This window comes from Muntiacus reevesi, chromosome 17 (genome assembly GCF_963930625.1).
Source record: "Muntiacus reevesi chromosome 17, mMunRee1.1, whole genome shotgun sequence".
NCBI classification, from domain to species: Eukaryota; Metazoa; Chordata; class Mammalia; order Artiodactyla; family Cervidae; genus Muntiacus; species Muntiacus reevesi.
Window position 1 is genome coordinate 3,958,855 of NC_089265.1, and position 18,840 is coordinate 3,977,694.

Sequence of the window (18,840 nt, forward strand, 5' to 3'; positions counted from 1 at the left end):
ACATTGCTTTGCCAACAAATGTGGATTTAGTCAAGGCTATTTTTTCCAGTGGTCATGTGTGGATGTGAGAGTTGGACTAATAAATAAAGCTGAGTGCTGAAGAATTGATGCTTCTGAACTGTGGTGTTGGAGAAGACTCCTGAGAGTCCCTTGGTCTGCAAGGAGATCCAACCAGTCCATCCTAAAGGAAATCAGTCCTGAATATTTATTGGAAGGACTGATGTTGAAGCTGAAACTCCAATACTTTGGCCACCTGATGCAAAGAGCTGACTCATTTGAAAAGACCCTGATGCTGGGAAAGATTGAGGGCAGGAGGAGAAGGGGACGGCAGAGGTGAGATGGTAGGGTGGCATCACCGACTCAATGGACTTGAGTTTGGGTGAACTCCAGGAGCTGGTGATGGACAGGGAGGCCTGGTGTGCTGCAGTTCATGGGGTTGCAGAGTCAGAAACAACTGAGCAACTGAACTGAACTGAACACATCCATACATGACTACTAGAAATGCCATAGCTTTTACTAGGTCCATCTAGTTAAACTCTCCTATCTATCAGCAATTATCTCTGAAATGTGACTGTTTTTCCCTAATTTTTATATTGTTTTGGTATACACTAATCAAACTACATTTGACCCTCACCTTACATGTTGTTTTGAATGGTATACAAATACTTACTGTGTTTGATTAGAAAATATTTGGCCAGCTTAGAGGTCCTGAAATTCTGAGAAAATATTTCAACAAAGGGGGATTTGGTCAATGTTTGAATTTCTGAGAACATTTTGCAAAGAATACATAGTTGTGGCTTTAATGTGATGTCCTTATCCTGTGTAATAAGAATGGCTTGTCATTTTAATGATGAAATGTACTTTCGGTTTAAGGTACATTTTGACTTGAGAAAGTATTCTCCCATCTATGAAACACATACAGATTGTTCGGAATTTTTATGGAGAATTAGTTACTGGTTTTTGTGAGATGTTATATGTTTCATAAAAAAAGGCTGAGCACCAAAGAATTGATGCTTTCAAACTGTGGTACTGGAGAAGACTCCTGAGAGTCCCTTGAACTACAAGGAGATAAAACTGGTCAATCCCAGAGGAAATCAACCCTGAATACTCATTCAGGCTGAGGCTCCAATACTTTGGCCATCTGATGCAAAGAGCCAACTCATTGGAAAAGACCTTGATGCTGGGAAAGATTGAAGGTAGGAGGAAAAAGTGGTGGCAGAGAATGAGATGGTTGGATGGCATCACCAACTCCATGAACATGAGTTTGAGCAAACTCCTGGAGATAGTGAAGGACAGGGATGCCTGGTGTGCTGCAGTCCATGGGGTCACAAAGAGCTGGACAGGACTCAGTCACTGAACAACCACAGCAGCAAGTGCTGGCTGTGTGAGCAGTCAGCATGAAAGGTGTTAGGGGTCAGTGGTTTGCAGGATCGGCCGCACGCACGGTCTCTACACTCAGATTTCATCACTGCGTTTGCTTAGAGTGTCAACGGAAGCTCCTACTTTCACTGCTCATGGATATTAAAATGAGGGAGGATCACTTATGTGGAACTCAGGACCCAGGCAAGCCATCTGCCTCAACAGATCACAGCCTCCCTAAGTGCACACAGAACATGGCAGAAAGGGTTTCAGAATTTTAAAAGTGTGCTTACAGTCTCCTCACAAAGGAATTAGCCAGACAGAGATGCTCTCTAGATTCATAGTTCATTGTTTTAATTCTTAAAAAATAAAGATGTCACTCTGGTTGGTTTATCCTCATCTTCTACTTTTTTTTTGCTATACATTTATTTCACCAATCTTGCTGTTTTTCTGAACCCCATTTCATAGGGTCGGTAGAGGATAAGATGCTATGTTATCAGATTTTTCTTGAGGAAATGCTTATTTGGTTCTCACAAACTAAAAGAGAAAAATATTGGTTACTGATGCAGTGACCATAACTAACTCCAAATGAAACCTCTTTGCCTTCAAATTCTCCTGCTCTCTTCTTCTGCATTAATTGATGGACCCCGATGCTGCCATCCTGCATGGCCACACTCCCTGTGGTTTGGTATCGATTTTCTGGGAGAAATGTATTCAGGAAACTGCTCCTGAATCTAATTCTTCCATTCAGCTTTCTTTTCTATTAGTTTAAACAGACAACACCATCTCTTTCTCACTCAAGAAATATGCCAAGGAAATACACAGACAAGTCCCGGGGCCCAGGGCATTCATTAAACCAGAAGCACTGTAAACATTTATTATATCAGAAATAGCACACTGCACGCCACTGACCAGAAAACAGATGTGTCAAAATGATGCATTGCCTGAATTTTGTCTCACTTTCCTCTTTCTTTTCTACCTGAGAAAAAACAAGGTAGTGTTAGAAAAAGTGAAACAAAATAAAATTGTTTACCCTGAGTTGCAGGGTAAATGATATCACAACTCTCTGCAGATCTAATAAAAGCAAATTGTTAGAGATCATTACTTTTCATGTTTATTGATCTTTAGCTGCCGACATCATTATTAGCTGGAGGAAAAGCAGATTTATCAGGAAGTTCCCAAATACGATGTTAACTGAAGGACAAAGTGAAGGAAATTTTTTATTGGAGGAAATATTATGCTCAACAACAAACATCAACCAGTGAAGGACCCATAGTGAACTTAGAAAAGCATTTTTTCTACAGTTAATAAATTGTATAAAAACAGGTGAAATGTTTATTTTTCTAAATTACATTACGTGTATGTTCTATTAAAATAACATTTTAAAGTGAGGCAAGGATAAACAAAACATTTTTCAGCCTGAGTTTACCAATTTGTATTCCCCAAAATTGTTCTTTGGGTCTCTGAAGTGTCTGACAACACAACGGGAGTGTTACTAATTAAATTGTATGCCCCTTGTATCAGCTCCACAAAGGCGGGGACCTTGTTAGTCTTTCTATCATTTCCACAGGGCCTGGCACACAAAGGAAACTCAGCAAATACTGTGGAAGGGTGAGTGACCCGCAAGTCTTGGTGTAGTTCTGAAGAATCTGAGTTAACAACTGGCCGTTGTACTTGGGCCCATTGACCACTGCATTCGAATAACATCCTGTTACTTTAATATCCCCTCATGTTACGTGCACGTGTGCTCAGCTCCTAAGTAGTGTCCGATTCTTTGTGACCCATGGACTGTTGCCAGCTAGGCTCCTTTGTTCATGGAATTTTCCAGGCAAGAATAGTGGAGTGGGTTGCCATTTGCTTCTCCAGGGGATCTTTCCAACCTAGGGATCGAACCTGAGTCTCCTACATCTGTGTTCTGCATTGGCAGGTGGATTGTTTACCACCAAGCCACCTGGGAAACCATTAGGATGCTACAGTTCAAAAGAGAGAAAAAGGAGGCGATCGGCTTCTGCGAGCCTTTGAAAAAGGAGTTGTAGGTAGAAGAAAACTGAAGACACAACATAAATTTGGTAGTAGGTTCAGAACTCTCTGACCGTGAGTTGTTTATTCTATTCCTGGATCTCTGAAGCAAAACAAGCACTGGGATTCATGTATGTTTTTGAAATATATTTGCCCAGAAGTGAGATTTCTGGAAAGGGAAGTAAGTCAGAAAGAGAAAAACAAATATCATACAGTATCGCTTATAGGTGAAATCTAGAAAAATGATACAGATGAACTTATTTGCAAAGCAGAAAGAGACAGAGACTTAGAGAATGGATTTACGAATACCGAGGGTGGGGGTGAAGTGGGAGGCTGAGATTGAGGTACATGCACTGCTATGTATAAAATAGACAACGAGTGAGATCCCACCACACAGTGCAGGCGCTACTCAAGCTCTGTGGTGACCTGAATGGGAAGGAAATTCAAAACAGAGGTGATGCATGCATACAAATGTATATACACGTGCATATATGTATATATATGCAGGAGACTCATGTGCAATCTCATGCATATTTATGATATATGCATGATATAAATATTTATATATGTATATATATATACATGAGACTGATTCACTTTGCTTTATAGCAGAAACTAATACGGCACTGTAAAGCAACAATACTCCAATAAAAATTACTGAAAAAGCAAATTCAAAGAAAGAAAGAAAGAAACAGGGGACATAGAAAGGTTTCCATGCCCAGGAGGCTCCCAGGGTCCCGCTTGGTTCAGGTACAAGAACCATCTGGTAAATAAGTTATTTCCCTCCAGTCACTCCAGGAGACAGCAGTCATGAGTCAGTGATTCTTTCATATGCTCTAATTAGAAGAACACCCTCAAAGGACCTCCTCCTATAAGGCTGGAGTCCATGTGTTAAAAGTATCATGCGGTGGTAAATAAAATATTCTTTCATGAACTAAAAGTCATTCCTAAGGGTACCTACTTATAATGTGTACATTCTGAAATAATAACCAATCTGTTTCCAAATTTGCCACTTAAATTTTTTTTTTTTGGTCACGATTCCAGAAGGCATTTTTGTAGGTCCATGCCAAGCGCTAACAGCATGCAGAGCAGAAAGCTCCAATTTGCATCCTCCAAAAAAGGACAGCTCGGCCAGATTTAATGTATTTTGGCTGGCAATTTGTATGCTTAGTCTCTGCCCAACATACTTTACTTTGAAAGAGCCAAGCTATAAAGCCTAGAATTATCGTTTATATTAGGAAGCCTGATAGAGTTGTATCCACTGACATGGTGCCCGCTCTGGCAGTAGCATAATTTTATCTTAAAGAGATGGGAGTGTTCCTTGTGGACAAAAAAAAGGCATCGTAGGCTTTGCAGTAATTATTTTGGAGCTCATCTTTTCTACCTTTCTGTAAACGCTACAGTACTTTTGGGTGATTTTGACGTATGTGCATAACCATACGTTGGGTATTTCTTTTGGGGCCAAATTTGATTTTAAAATACTGGGGCTTTGCAAAACCAGATTTTATTTTATCCTTTTTAACAGAGGAATCATAAAATGTTCAGTTAACGTTTCCCCTTTGTTGCATTCTTTCTCTGCATACACTGCGCAGCAGGGCGACATGCAAGCAGAGGGCAAAGCAGAAGGACGTTTGCCCATTTCTCGTCTCCAGGAAGGCCCTGCCCTTGTGCTGCTAACTGTCCTTTGTCCCTGATGCAAAAGGCAATTGTCAGCTCCTTCCCATTTCCTTTCTCATTTTTCTCTCTCGGATATTTGTATTTAAATTATTAAATATAAAGCTTCATTTGTCAATAACAAACCATACAATCATAGAATGGTCTACAGAAGTGTGCCCTAGCTATGCAACTCATGGATGGAAAGATGGGATTTTATTTTTCTCAGGTTCTGAAAACCATCTTTCCTCTCAACAGTGGAGAAATATCATCTGCTAAGTCAGGATAGCAGATATTTTCAATTAAAAATGCAGGCTCTATTGGGTCAGTTCTCAGTCAAATGTAGATTTCTCTCCATTCTTACATTTATGCCTCTGCATGGAAGGCTGACATTTAGCATTGTTATCTTAGGTTTTGTTTCCTGATCATCAGTCCCTGAGGGGAGGATACAAACATGAATAATTTATCTGGAAAAGGAACCCAGGTAATGGCAGGAGAAATATGAAGAAACAAGGAAGGAAAGGAAAGACCACCAGTAGAAAACAAGAGTACTAAGCCAGGCCACTGATACCTGCCATGAGTTTCTTTTGCTTTTGAGGAAACCTGGGCAATTGTTTCAGCTCTTTTTTTCCTTAAGTCAATACAGAGTTGATTTAAAATGTTGTATTAGTTTCTGGTGTACAGCAAAGTAATTCGGTTATACATATACATATATTCTTTTTCATACTCTTTTCCATTATGGTTTATTACAGGATATTGAATATAGTTCCCTGTGCTATATAGTAGGAACTTGTTTATCCACCCTATATATGATAGCTTTCATCCACTACCCCCCAGTTCCCAATCCTTCTCTCTTCATGCCTCCCCATCTTGTCTGCCGCAAGTCTGTTCTCTGTATCTATGAGTCTGTTTCGGTTTTGTAGATAATCTCATTTGTGTCATATTTTAGATTCCTCATATAAGTGATATCATATGCTATTGCCTTTCTCTTTCTTACTTACTGAACTTATGATAATCTTGAGGTTCATTCATGTTGTTATAATGGCATTCTTTCATTCTTTTTTACGGTTGAGTAAAATACTTTGTACACTTGATGTGAAGAGTTGACTCAGTAGAAAGTATCCTGATGCTGGCAGACATTGAAGGCAGGGGGAGAAGGGGGAAACAGAGGTTGAGATGGTTGAATGACATCACCAATTTAATGCACATGACTTTGAGCAAACTCCAGGAGAGAGTGAAGGACAGGGAATCCTGGCATGCTGCAGTTCATGGGGATGCAAAGAATCAGATATGACTTAGTGACTAAAAGATATTTCATTTATATGTACCACATCTTCTTTATCCATTCATCTGTTGATGGACATCTAGGTTGCTCCCATATCTTGGCTATTATGAATAGCACTGCTATGAACATTGGGGTGTATATATCTCTTCCAGTTATAGTTTTGTCTGGATACATGCCCAGGAGAGAGATTTCTGGACTTTATGGTATAATAACTCTTTTAGTTTTTTAAGGAAACTCCATACTGTTCTCCATAGTAGCTGCACCAATTTTCATTCCCACCAACAGTGCAAGAGGGGGAACTCTGGGGGTTTGTAGCGGTCTACCTGAGATGTTTTCTCCTGGTTGTAAGGGAGGGGGATTTACAATGCATTGACTATCATCTACCTTGTGTTGAGATTACCCAGCAAAGGCAAAGGCAGCTTCCATTCTCTGACATCCCAGGAGCTGATGGAGCAGAAAAAGACCTTGGGCAAAGGGTGAAGACAGAAGTCAGCATCCCAGGCTCTGTAGAACTCCAAGATGTTTGGGCACACACTGCCAGCATCTCCTCTACCAACCTTGTAGTATAGGTTACTATGGTGACCTCACGCTTCTGCAAGCATCCATGAGATGTAAACAGTTTTTTACTTTATATCACTAATATCTCACTTTTACTTTGCAAGCACTTCTATCTGTATCAGCATGGACTTCAAAAAACAAACAGAAACTGAGAGATCAGGTATTGTTTGAGAAGCACTGCTTCGGTGGCCCCTATCCCTGACCTCAGGTCCCGGTCATGGAGATTGAGCCAATATTGCAGGGTTTTGTAATGTTCAGTTTCGTTAGAGCCCCTAACTGGACAGAATACAGGACACATGCCTCACTTTTTTGGAAAGAGCTCAGTGGATACTGAGCTTCTTTACAGATGGACATTGAGCACATCCTTAAAGACTAATGAAAGCCTTAACATGCCTGATAGAATCCCAGTGTTTCACATATGCTGTCCACCCCAACCTGCTCACCAGCCAGTGGGGAGCAGAAGTTCAGAGAGAGAGCTGGTCGACCTGAGGGGTGAGCGCCAGGTGGAAAAAGTCACAGTGGTGAGCTGGTTTACCAGATGCCCCACAGAAAGCACTCAGCAGCAGTGATTGTGGGATGAGAAAGGGTGGCTGTCCCTAGGCAGGCTTGCTGAAGGGTTAAGACACCCAGATCTCAAATTCTGTCATCATCTCTGTGCTCAGTTTTACCCGGATGAGGCAAGGGAGTGTTCTGCACCTTGGGTTTAGAATATGTTCTGTGGGCTTCTTGTAGCTCTTTATCCCTTCCTGTTTAAAAGCAAACTTAGTGTTTTCAGAAAATCTTTTTTTTTTTTTCCAAAATGTTTTACCATGCAGTTGTCTCTGCTAAAACACACACACACACACTTTACATACTCAAATTCGTATGTCACTCTTTTTTGTTTAATAATCCAGGCTATACCTGCTTACATGCTAAGTAACTTCAGGCATGTCCCACTCTTTGTGACCCCGTGGACTGTAGCCTGCCAGGCTTCTCTGTCCATGAGATTGTGCAGGCAAGAATACTGGAGTGGGTTGCCATGTTCTCTTCCAGGGAATCTTCCAGACCCAGGGACTGAACCTGCCTCTCTTGTATCTCCTGCATTGGCAGGCAGGCTCTTTATTACTAGTGCCACCTGGGAAACCCAAGCTATACCTACCCTTTTCATTAAAAACAATGCTTGCATCAAGTTATTGCTGCTTCCTGAATAGTCAGAGAGGGGAGCGTGGTACCAGAATACACAGTGGAAACAGCCTCACAGCATTTCTTAAAGGACATTTGAGACATGATTCTTGATGCAAGGACACGCAAATAGGATAAAAAAATAAAAGGTAAAGTCAAACTACTTTTGAAGACAATGAACTCAAGTCTATAATTTTAATGACCAGTCTAAATACACTTACACCTAGAATTTGAAACTGGAAGCCAAATCTTCATGACGGGCATTTGACATTTTCCAAACCCTTGTTTTCTGTGAAAAGCTTTGGGAAGACCTTTTAGAAACCAAATAGGGTGCATTTTAAAATGTTAATACAGGGAATCAGTAGACCAGCTACCAGGAGTCATTGTAGTCGACTTAAATACACAGACATCAGACACGTGGACACGGGCCCAAGGTGAAACAATTAAGGCCAGACTGGAAGCAGCCTTCCTTTTGAAAACTGCTTCCTCCAGTGCCTGTGGTGTTGGCAGCACTGAGCTATGCCTGGAAGAAAGTCTTTTCTAGGCCACGGCAGAAAAAGACAGAGATATGTGTTCTTGACACAAGGGACCTCCAAGGCCCTCATCATTTACCCCACTGCAAGCCAAACATTACATTAACATAGAAATGGCCCCTTAACAATCGAGAGAAAATTCTGTGACTGCTGATGAAACATGCCAGGTGCTTCAGCCAGAGGAAACTAATGGACTGTGTGTGTGTGTGTGTGTGTGTCTGTGTGTGTGCCTAAGCTCAAGTACATGCAAAGGTAATTTTCCATGGTAATAGATACCCTAGGACAGAGTCAATATTTTCTTTCAGTTTTACCTTTGAAGTTATTTCAGTCTTCAAAATAAATAAAATGTATCCATGAGCCAAATAAAAGTGAATGTGATCACAAAGAATGATATTTAGAAATAAATATATGTTTATATAAAAAATGGGCACATCTATACAAAAAATCCAAATTAATAATAAAGTTCTAAGGCTATTGTAAAAGCTGATGAAAAATAAATGATATATTTTTATAAATATTTAAAGTTTGACTTCCTGATTTTAGTAAAAGTTTCTTCTTATTGCTGCCATGTAACATATTTAGAACTATTTCAGGATAAAGCTGACAGATACATTTGATATTTTCCATATAGAGCATAGTTAATATTTGATGCTGGTAACTTCAGTGTATTGCAATAATTTAAGAGATTAAAATGATTCTAATTACACACCTGCTTTTATAATAGAATTTTAAACAAAGGAGTAGAGAGTTTATGTTCAAAGAAAGGTAATTTAAGTGGCACTTTCTACTTTTTACCTATTTGGCTTAGATAAATTAAACATGCAAAATTAACCAGATAAAATGGTAAAAAAAATTAAAAAAAACTAAAATAATCATTTTTGATATATTCATATTGGTCAACTGCTGAATTTTAAAACAAGTAGTATAACTTCCTTCCTCCCTTCCTTCCATTTTTCTTTCTTTTAATGACCCAAGGCCCTTGTTACTTCTGTTATTGGCTTCAAACATTATACCATATGGCACCGTACTCGTCAGCATTCATAGGAGAATGAATTCTTTCAACTCGTAGTTGAAGAGGAGGTATAACAAACTTTTATAGAATTAATTTGGCTTTTAACAGGGACCAAGGGAATTCCCAGGCTTCCCTGATGGTTCAGACAGTAAAGAATCTGCCTGCAATACAGGAGACTGGGGTGATTCCTGGGTTGGGAAAATCCTCTGGAGAAGAAATTCACAACCCACTCCAGTATTCTTGCCTGAGAAATCCCATGGACAGAGGAGCCTGGCGGGCTACAGTCCATGGGGTCACAAGAGTCGGAGGTGACTGAGTGACTAACACTTTCACTTTCAAGGGAATGCCAAGACCTGCTTGTCATCTTTCCTCCTTATAAATAAGTAGATGAAATTGCTCGGTCGTGTCCGACTCTTTGCAATCCCATGGACTGTAGCCTACCAGGCTCCTCCATCCATGGAACTTTCCAGGCAAGAATACTGGAGTGGGTTGCCATTTCCTTCTCCAGGGGATCTTCCCGACCCAGGATCGAACTCAGGTCTCACACATTGCAAGCAGACACTTCACCGTAGGAGTCACCAGAGAAAGGGTTCCTCCGAATTCCTCTAGGAACCCATTCCTCTGTATGGGTCTAGATAATTGGAACTGTAGGCGTGGAGTGAGTGAGTGAAAGTCACTCAGTCATGTCCAACTCTTTAGTACCCCCTGGAATTCTCCAGGCCAGAATACAGAAGTGGATAGCCTTTCCCTTCTCCAGGGCATCTCCCCAACCCAGAGATCGAACCCAGATCTCCCACACTGCAGGCGGATTCTTTACCAGCTGAGTCACAAGGGAAGCCCAAGAATACTGGAGTGGGTAGGGCAGAGTAGCCTATCCCTTCTCCCGCAGATCTTCCCGGCCTGGGAATGGAACAGGGGTATCCTGCATTGCAAGCAGTTTGTTTACCAACTATGTTATCTGGAACTCCATCCAAACGGAGAACAAAATCTCCCTTTCTTATCTACTGGATCAGTGATCCATACCCCTCTTATGGGGCTCTCTGGAAAACAAAAAATAGGAGGAGAAAATGTCCTCTGCTTTCCTTCTACCTGCCTTCAGGGCAAAGCCCGTCCACTCTAAGCTGCAGGCATGGGGAGAATGGAGGAGAACTGTTTCCAGCTGGGTCTATTCAGAGAGGGGGTAGACTTTTGGTCCAACTGACAGCTGTCCTAAGACGTCACTGTTGCTTACCCTGCTCCCCAAGAATGTCCTTTTTTTCCACTTTGAGTTTTTTTTTTTTTTTAATTGGAGGTAATTGCTTTACAATGCTGTGTTGGTTTCTGCCATACATCACCATGAATCAGCCACAGGCATGCATACACTTCCTCCCTCTTGAACCTCCCTTCCACCTCCCGCCTCCCCCCCTTCCAGCTCTCTAGGTTATCACACAGCGCTGGGTATGAGCTCCCTGCACCATCAGCAAATGCCCACTAGCTAGCTATTTTGCATGTGGTAATGTATATATTTCAATGCCACTCCCTCCATTCGTCTCCCCCTCTTTTTCCTCCACTGCGTCCACAAGTCTGTTCTCTATGTCTGCATCTCCATTGCTGCCCTGCAGATTGGTTCATCAGTACCAGCTTTCTAGATTCCAAGAATGTTCTTGAGGTAACTGGAGCTTCTTAACAAAAAAGATAGCAGGGAAAAATAGAGTTTTGAAATAGCTTATCAGATATCTGAAAAATCTCACCATTGGAGACTGGTCTGTGCTAGAAATCACCTGAGGCCTTTTTTTTCCAACATAGCCCCAAGTCTGAGATGGACAGGTCTACAGAGCACACCCGGAGTCCATGGAGTCAACCAGACATGGCGAATGGGGACAAGGTGGTTCTCCTGAGCTGCCTCTGCCTCACTCTTCTAGGGCAGCTATGAGTGGACTGCCCCCCTGAGTGTGGGCACAGTCATACTGCTCAGCAGCCAGAGAGCCAGCTTCTAAGGGGCTGGGGTTGCCGGCTCTCCAGGTGGACTCAGAGATGTAGATTTAACATAAGTGAATCTGAAATGGAGCTCTCATCCATCCTGAAGTAGTCAACTTGGGGAAATTATGTGCAATACGCTTCAATGCAGCAATGACTCTAACCAAAAAAGGTGTCAGTGTATTGCAATTAAATACATAGCAACCAAGAGTGTACTCCCTAATGGAATATTAGGAAAATACAACTCTCAATCCTGTAGAAACATTGCCGAGTTAAGATGACTATAAACAAAATAAAATTTTTTTAAAAAAACCTTTCATTGATAATGAAAAAGATTAACTTAAAATTCTTCCATTCAAAGGCAGACGGTATGAACCTTAGTCATTTTCACAACATTTTTCTCCTTCTGTTGTTTATATACTTTAACTTATATTTTATGTACTATATTGAATTATGCAAAAATCATTTACCATTTGCCAAAAGCATAATTTTCTTTTCTGGAAAAACCTTGCATATATTATTTAAATAGTTGTAGGTTACTCCATATATGCAAGAATCATAATCAGCTACAATGTTAAGTTTGTTAACCATTTATGCTCTTACCAATTTTTATTGCTATAAATAGCTCCCTATTGAAATACTTGCCATAAATACTTGTTTCCTAATTGTAGATTATTTCTTAGAGTACATATGGGAAGTATAAGAATTTGGATCAGAGTTTATGAACATATTTAAGACCCAATATATTACAAAATATTTTCTAAAAAGTTTATATCAATATTCATTTCCCATAGCAACTTGTAACACTGCTGAAACTAAATATTATCAGTTTTTAAAAGCTATACTAATTAAGCAAGCAAAACAGGTTATAGAAGTTGTTTTTAAAGCATAGTTGTCAGATTATAAATAAACAATTTCAACACATATTTGGCATGTTTTATCTTCAGTGATTTGTTTGTTAAAATACTGTACTTGATTTACTATTCCTGCATTTTTCTTATCAACATGCATACAAATCATTATAATACTATATTATATTGATTATGTTATTATTTTTGCCTTGTTGCAAGTTTTCTCCCAAGTTGATAGCATTTTAGTTTTATTATTTTTCAATGAAAATAATTAAAGTGAAATTTTTTCTTCTTTACAATTTTTATTTCACCCCTTGTTTTTAAAATATATTTTAATTTGAAAAACCAGGTAAACTTTTGTCTAACTTCTATTACTTTACTAACTTTAAAATATTAATGGTATTTTTAATTGTATTTTTTAATCAACTTTGTCTCCATCTAGAATGACGTGAGATGAGAATGTGAATTGAGCTCTTTGTGCCAAAACCCTTCCATTGATTGAGGATCCATGTTAGATGTTGCATTATGTGGACACCACAAGCATATATGGACACTTCTCCTTTCTTAAGTAACTTTTTTCCCCATTTCAGTTTTTAGTCCAGCATTAGTACCAACCTGATTTCATTAATGTGGTAGTACTCCTTGTGATCATATCTGACCTCCAACTACTTCCCTTATGTCTCAGATGGTAAAGAATCTGCCTGCAATGCAGGAGACTTGGGTTCCATCCCTGGGTCAGGAAGATCCCCTGGAGAAGGGAATGGCAACCCACTCCAGTCTTGTTGCCTGGAGAATCCCATGGACAGAGGAGCTTGGTGGGCTACAGTCCACGGGGTTGCAAAGAGTCAGACACAACTGAGCAACTAACACTTTCACATTTCTTTTTAAAAGAAATATTTTTTTTACTCACACCTTAACACCCACACCTTCTAAACATAAAGTAACGCTGAATAATTTATTGAAACTGAATTAAATACATAGATCAATTTTGAGAAAAATTGATTTCCCATCCAGCTATGAAATATGTGTGTTATTTTGTTCAATTTTCTTTTATTTATTTCAGTGAAGTTTTGCAGTTATCTTGGTTATATTTTATTTTCAGGTTGATTTTTTTTTCTTATACATGGATATTGTTCTGTGGGGTATGTGTGTGTGTATGTGTAATGTATGTGTCTGTGTGTGTGTATGTATGCATGAATGAATGAATGGACATGTGTACATATGTTTTATCTAATATTATTCATCCTATCCCCTTTTCTAGTTTATTCTTCAAGGTTGTTTTATATAACTTACCAATAGCAAGAGCTTTACTTCTTTTCCCATAATTAATGCTATCTCATTGTCATCCTGTTCATTTGAAGTCACTTAATATTTCTTGGATCAAGTAGTTGCATTATCATTGTTTAATGATTCCATAGAAATCTGATATCTTTTCTTCCTTTCAGATTTCTTTCTAAGTTTCTAAGTTTGGAAAAGAGGACATTTAGAAGATGGTGTTGAGCATTTGTTTCTGGTTCTTTCTCCTTTCTAATCCATGAGTTTCGTGTCCCAGCCACCAGATTGAACAATCTTTTATTGAAATATGTACAAACTTCTGCTACAGCAGAATCCTCCTAGAGGAGGTGCATCTTTCTTGCAATTAAGAGAGGATCGAGCATCTGAGTCTTGAAAAGAGGTGTCTTCATCTAGGAAAGCGTGTGCAAGTGAACAGATTTCTGGGTTGCCATGAAGGGAGACCAGTTGTCCATGGAGACAGGATCCTGTACCAGGAGGGGACATTGGTCCAGCTCACTTACTGTGGGATGCTGGCTGTCCCCCTGGTTCAAGATGAATAGGAGGGGCAGTTGTGGAGGAAACCAACCTCTTCCACTGGCTTCTAGAAACAGAGACCGTTTGGGACATGCCCTGTAGAGGGCCCTTAATTTCCAACTCCAGTGACAGTGGGTCACCGAGTAAAACACCAGCTTCCTCTCAGTCAATGATGGTTATCTACTCATAGTACTTGACCTCACAAGGTAACCCAGATGGGTGGAAGGGATATTACACTTGCTGACACAGAGAAAGATAACTGTCTATTTAGAAGGGTCTTGTGGCTTTAAGGGGGTGCATAATGGCTCAGTGGTTAATAATCTGCATGAAGTGCAGGAGACACAGGAAAGGTGGGTTCAATCAATGGGTCAGGGAGATCCCCCAGGGAAGGAAATGGCAACCAACCCACTCCAGTATTCTTGCCTGAAGAATCCCATGGACAGGGGAGCCTGGTAGGCTACAGTCCATAGCGTCACAGAGTCAGACATGACTGAGCGACTGAGCACCCAGCAGCACACAGACATGTGACTTGAAAGAGAAGAACCATGTTTTGAATCACTTGGACACTTGGAATACGGACACACAAATGAGAGCAGAACTAGAACAAAACTGAGCAATTTAAAGTGTAAATGAGAAGTTCTAAAGAGATTCAAAACAACCAAAATGATTTCCAGGAAGTTAAAAAAAAGATCATGGCCCTAAATTTTTAAAAAATAAAATATGAATGTGTTACAGATGACACATTTCAGACTACATTTAGGTTGTGTATGTGGTATGATTTTTATTCCTACCGTGATGCTTGGTTGACACCCTAGGCAAAAGTCAGACCCCCAGGAAGTAGTCTGAGTGGCCAGAACTGCCCCGACATGGTCTACGTTCTGGTCACTCTGTTATGTGGTCTCCCCAGGATGGAAAAGCAGACGAGAGCCTGTTTGATGGAAATGGGGAGTGGGCCAGGCACCCAGGAGTCCTGGAGGAAGGAGAGAACCCCTAACAGGACAGGTGAGAGAACTTGAGTCCTGTTTGGTCTTGGAAAAATTTGCCGGGCATAGAGCTGTGTTCCTGAATTTGTAAAAATCTCAGTTCCAAATAAAATAGCATATGTTTGCTTCTAAGGAGATTAAGGTAATTCTCCAGGGGGAAAAAAAAGTGTTTCTTTGTGCTCAATGAAGACCATCCCAAACCTGAATTAGTAAAACATGGATGAGCCTCAAGGAATGAAAATTGTTAAACACTTAAGACAGAAACTAGTCTATAAATGCAAAATGTATTTCATTATTCCTGTGCAGATAAATACATATGTAGATGTATATATTTGTTGTTAAGTCACTAAATGGTATCCAACTCTTTGTGACCCCATGGACTGCAGCACACCAGGCTTGCTTGTCCTTCACTATCTCCCAGAGTTTGCTCAAACTTAAGTCCATTGAGTTGGTGATGCCATCCAACCATCTTATCCTCTGTCTTCCCTTCTCGTTATATATAAATATTAATTCATAAATGCATATTTGTGAATGAAATATGCTAAGAACATGTGTACACATTATCTTATATTTCTTTTTTCCCTATTCTTACATATAACTTAAAAAATTCAAGCATGTTTCACCTCTGATTTATCCCACTCCAGGCTACCCTATATTATTTGAAACTTCATGAAGACTTTGAGAATTACATTTCTCTAGAGAGACAAAAGATTTTTAAAAGAAACACATGAAAGTTATGTATTTTGGAATCAGAAGGCTGGTGTGTTTTGAGGATAGACATAGAGACAGATTTAATTAGAGCATCAAGAGAGTTTCTTGTGTATGTCAGGGCCTCCAAATGCACTGCCCACAATTTGAGTTGTGCATTGAGACCTCAGCCTTCACACTGCTCGTTGTCCTGTTTTTTTGGATTGCATGTAGAAATGAGATTTTGTCTGCAGAACTCTCGGATGAGTTACTGATACATAGAAGAGAGCAGACTTATTTACAAAGCTTTTCAAGGTCTTCAGGTTAATTTTTGCAGAACTTATTCTATTATGTGAATAAAAATTAGTACCATGAAACTTGGGCTCTGAGGAGAAAGACAGATGCAAACTGCTATGCATCTTCTTCACTAGAAGCATTTGGTATGAATTCTGGGGGAAAAGCAATGACTCTACTATGTATACCATGAGGGGCACACACTGTATATGAATATGCTGGAAACAGTGATTTACTGAAACCCAGAACTGTTTGAAATCAGTTATTCACTTACAAATTAATACAAGTATGAAAAAAAGAAAAACTTCATTTCTTTGAGAAATGATTGGTAATATTAATACTATTAATAATGTTAATGTTTCCCCAAATGGAAATTATCAGACCATGTTCTGTCTGTTTGCTTTCTTTTCCCTTTTATTCTAAGCAGATAATACTTTAAACATTTTATTTTTTAAACATCAGGTAGGGGAAACACTGGTTCAGGGGAGGGCCTGGGTCCCGTGGTGAGACCCACTGGCCTTGAATCTGCAAGGGAGGTGAGCTACAAGCATCCTTTCTGCTCAAAAGATGAGGCTTAGTCCTGTCCATCCCCTCAATGTCCTCTATTTGTCAAATAAAAGAGAATCATTTGTTTTGATCATGCAATCTGTAGAAGTCTGCTTGGCAGGCTGGAAATCTTGATAAAAGGTGAACATATCTTCACAGAAAGTCCAAAAGTGTGTTTTTATTAGATATTTAATTTTTAATTAAGTTAGAATTTCACTTTCCTCTTACTACCCTGGGTGACTTTTGGAGGTTTTCTTTTGCTTAAATGTTGCATAAAAGGCTAAATTCTCTAACAAAACTATGCTATGGTTTATTTTGTTTTAAGATTTTTAAAGTTAATTTATTTATTTTAACTGGAGGCTAATTACTTTACAATATTGTGGTGTTTTTTGCCACACATCAACATGAATCAGCCATGGGTGCCCATGTGTCCCCCAACCCTGAGTAAAGTAAGGAGTGCTTCGTGAATTCGCATGACATCCTTGCACAGGGGCCAGACTAATCTTCTCTGTATTATTCCAATTTTAGTATATGAACTGCCAAAGGGAGCACCTAACATGTTTTTTGATGGAGATGATTTTTAAAATCTTTATTGAACTTGTGTTTGGTCTTTTGGCCATGAAGCATGTGTGATCTTAGTTCCATGATTAGGCATTGAACCCGGACCCCCTGCACTGGAAGATGAAGTCTCAACCATTGGACCCCCAGGAAAGTCCCTATGCTATGGTTTTAAGTTAGATTTCTTTAGGAGATAACACCTTGAAAGCTCTAAACACCAAAATTTGCAGACTTCCTGTTTGCAAACTAATTTACCTTGAACAGCCTTAATTGTAAATAATAATCATAATATGAATGAAAGCCACCATTTCGTCAGAACCTACCATGTGCCAAGCCTGTTATGTAATACTCATCATCAACTTCTGAAGCTGATATTTTTATCCTAATTTTATAGGTGAAAAAACAAGAAATTTAACAATTTACTTAATATCACACATTGATAAATGGCCCAAACATGAATCAGACTCTGATCTCTCCATAAAGCCTATCCTCTATTTTACTACAAAATTCTGATTCACCAACTACTGCCGAAATTTGGCCTCTGTACACCCATTACGAATTAAATCTGGGAGACAGAGTTTTGGGTGAAGTAGAACAAAATAGCTTTATTACTTTGCCAGGCCAAGGGGGCCACAGCAGGCTAATGCCCTTAAGACTGTGTGTCCCACCTCACACCCAGAAGGGGTAGTGAGGAGCTTTATGATGTTCAAGGAGCAGAGCGTGGTCAGCGCGTGGACCTTCTGATTGCCTGGCGGCGAGGTAATTAGGAGGCAGTATCATCAACCTTATAGTTCCAACTGGTCTGGGGTCTTCATGCTTATGGGCAGCAGCAGATGTTTAACTTCTTCCCCCTGGTGGGGGTTTCAGGATCTGCAAAACAGCTCAAAGGACATGCTCAGAATATTATCTGTAGTCCTTGAAAGTGAACGTGTTAGTCGCTCAGTCGTGTCTGACTCTTTGTAACTCCATGGACTGTAGCCTGCTCGGCTCCTCTGTCCTTGGGATTCTCCAGGCAAGACTGCTGCAGTGGGTTGCCATGCCCTCCCCCAGGGGATCCACCTGACCCAGGGATCGAACCCCAGTCTCCTGCACTGCAGGCAGATGCTCTACCATCTGAGCCACCAGGGAAGCCCCAGGAGTCTTTGAGGAAGAACCAAAGGTTTTTTTCTTTCCTTTGTTTTCCTCCCAGCTTGTGGAATCTTAGTTCCCAGACCATGTATTGGGTCTTCAGCATTAAAAGCACCAAGTCTTAACCACTGGACCACCAAGGGAATTCCTGAACTAAAGTTTCTTAATTTTGTTTAGTGGTTAAAGTATTATTCTTTTGTCTTGATTGATTTTTTTTTTTTTTTTTTTTTTACTTTTTTCTGCATTTTCTTACTTCTCTGATTTAATTTATTCTTTGACTAAAGTTTTTCTAAAGACAGAAGGCAGGCAGTGGATAAGGGCAGGGTCTGTTCTGGAAAGGGCTTCCCAGGTGGTGTTAATGGGCAAAGAATCCACCAAATGCAGGAGATTCAAGGGGCAGGTTTGAATCCCTGGGTCAGGAAGATCCAGTGGAGGAGGAAATGGTAAC

At 39.9% G+C, this 18,840-nt stretch overlaps 1 protein-coding gene and 1 non-coding gene across 2 annotated transcripts in view; one reads left to right on the forward strand and one right to left on the reverse strand.

Moving 5' to 3' along the window:
* GALNTL6 (polypeptide N-acetylgalactosaminyltransferase like 6) overlaps positions 1-18,840 on the forward strand; it is a 1,391,526-nt gene that overhangs the window by 246,813 nt on the left and 1,125,873 nt on the right. The gene's annotated exons all lie outside the window — the stretch shown is intronic.
* On the reverse strand, positions 17,152-17,258 carry LOC136148782 (U6 spliceosomal RNA). The gene has a single exon (XR_010659558.1). It is a non-coding gene; the product is annotated as a U6 spliceosomal RNA (small nuclear RNA).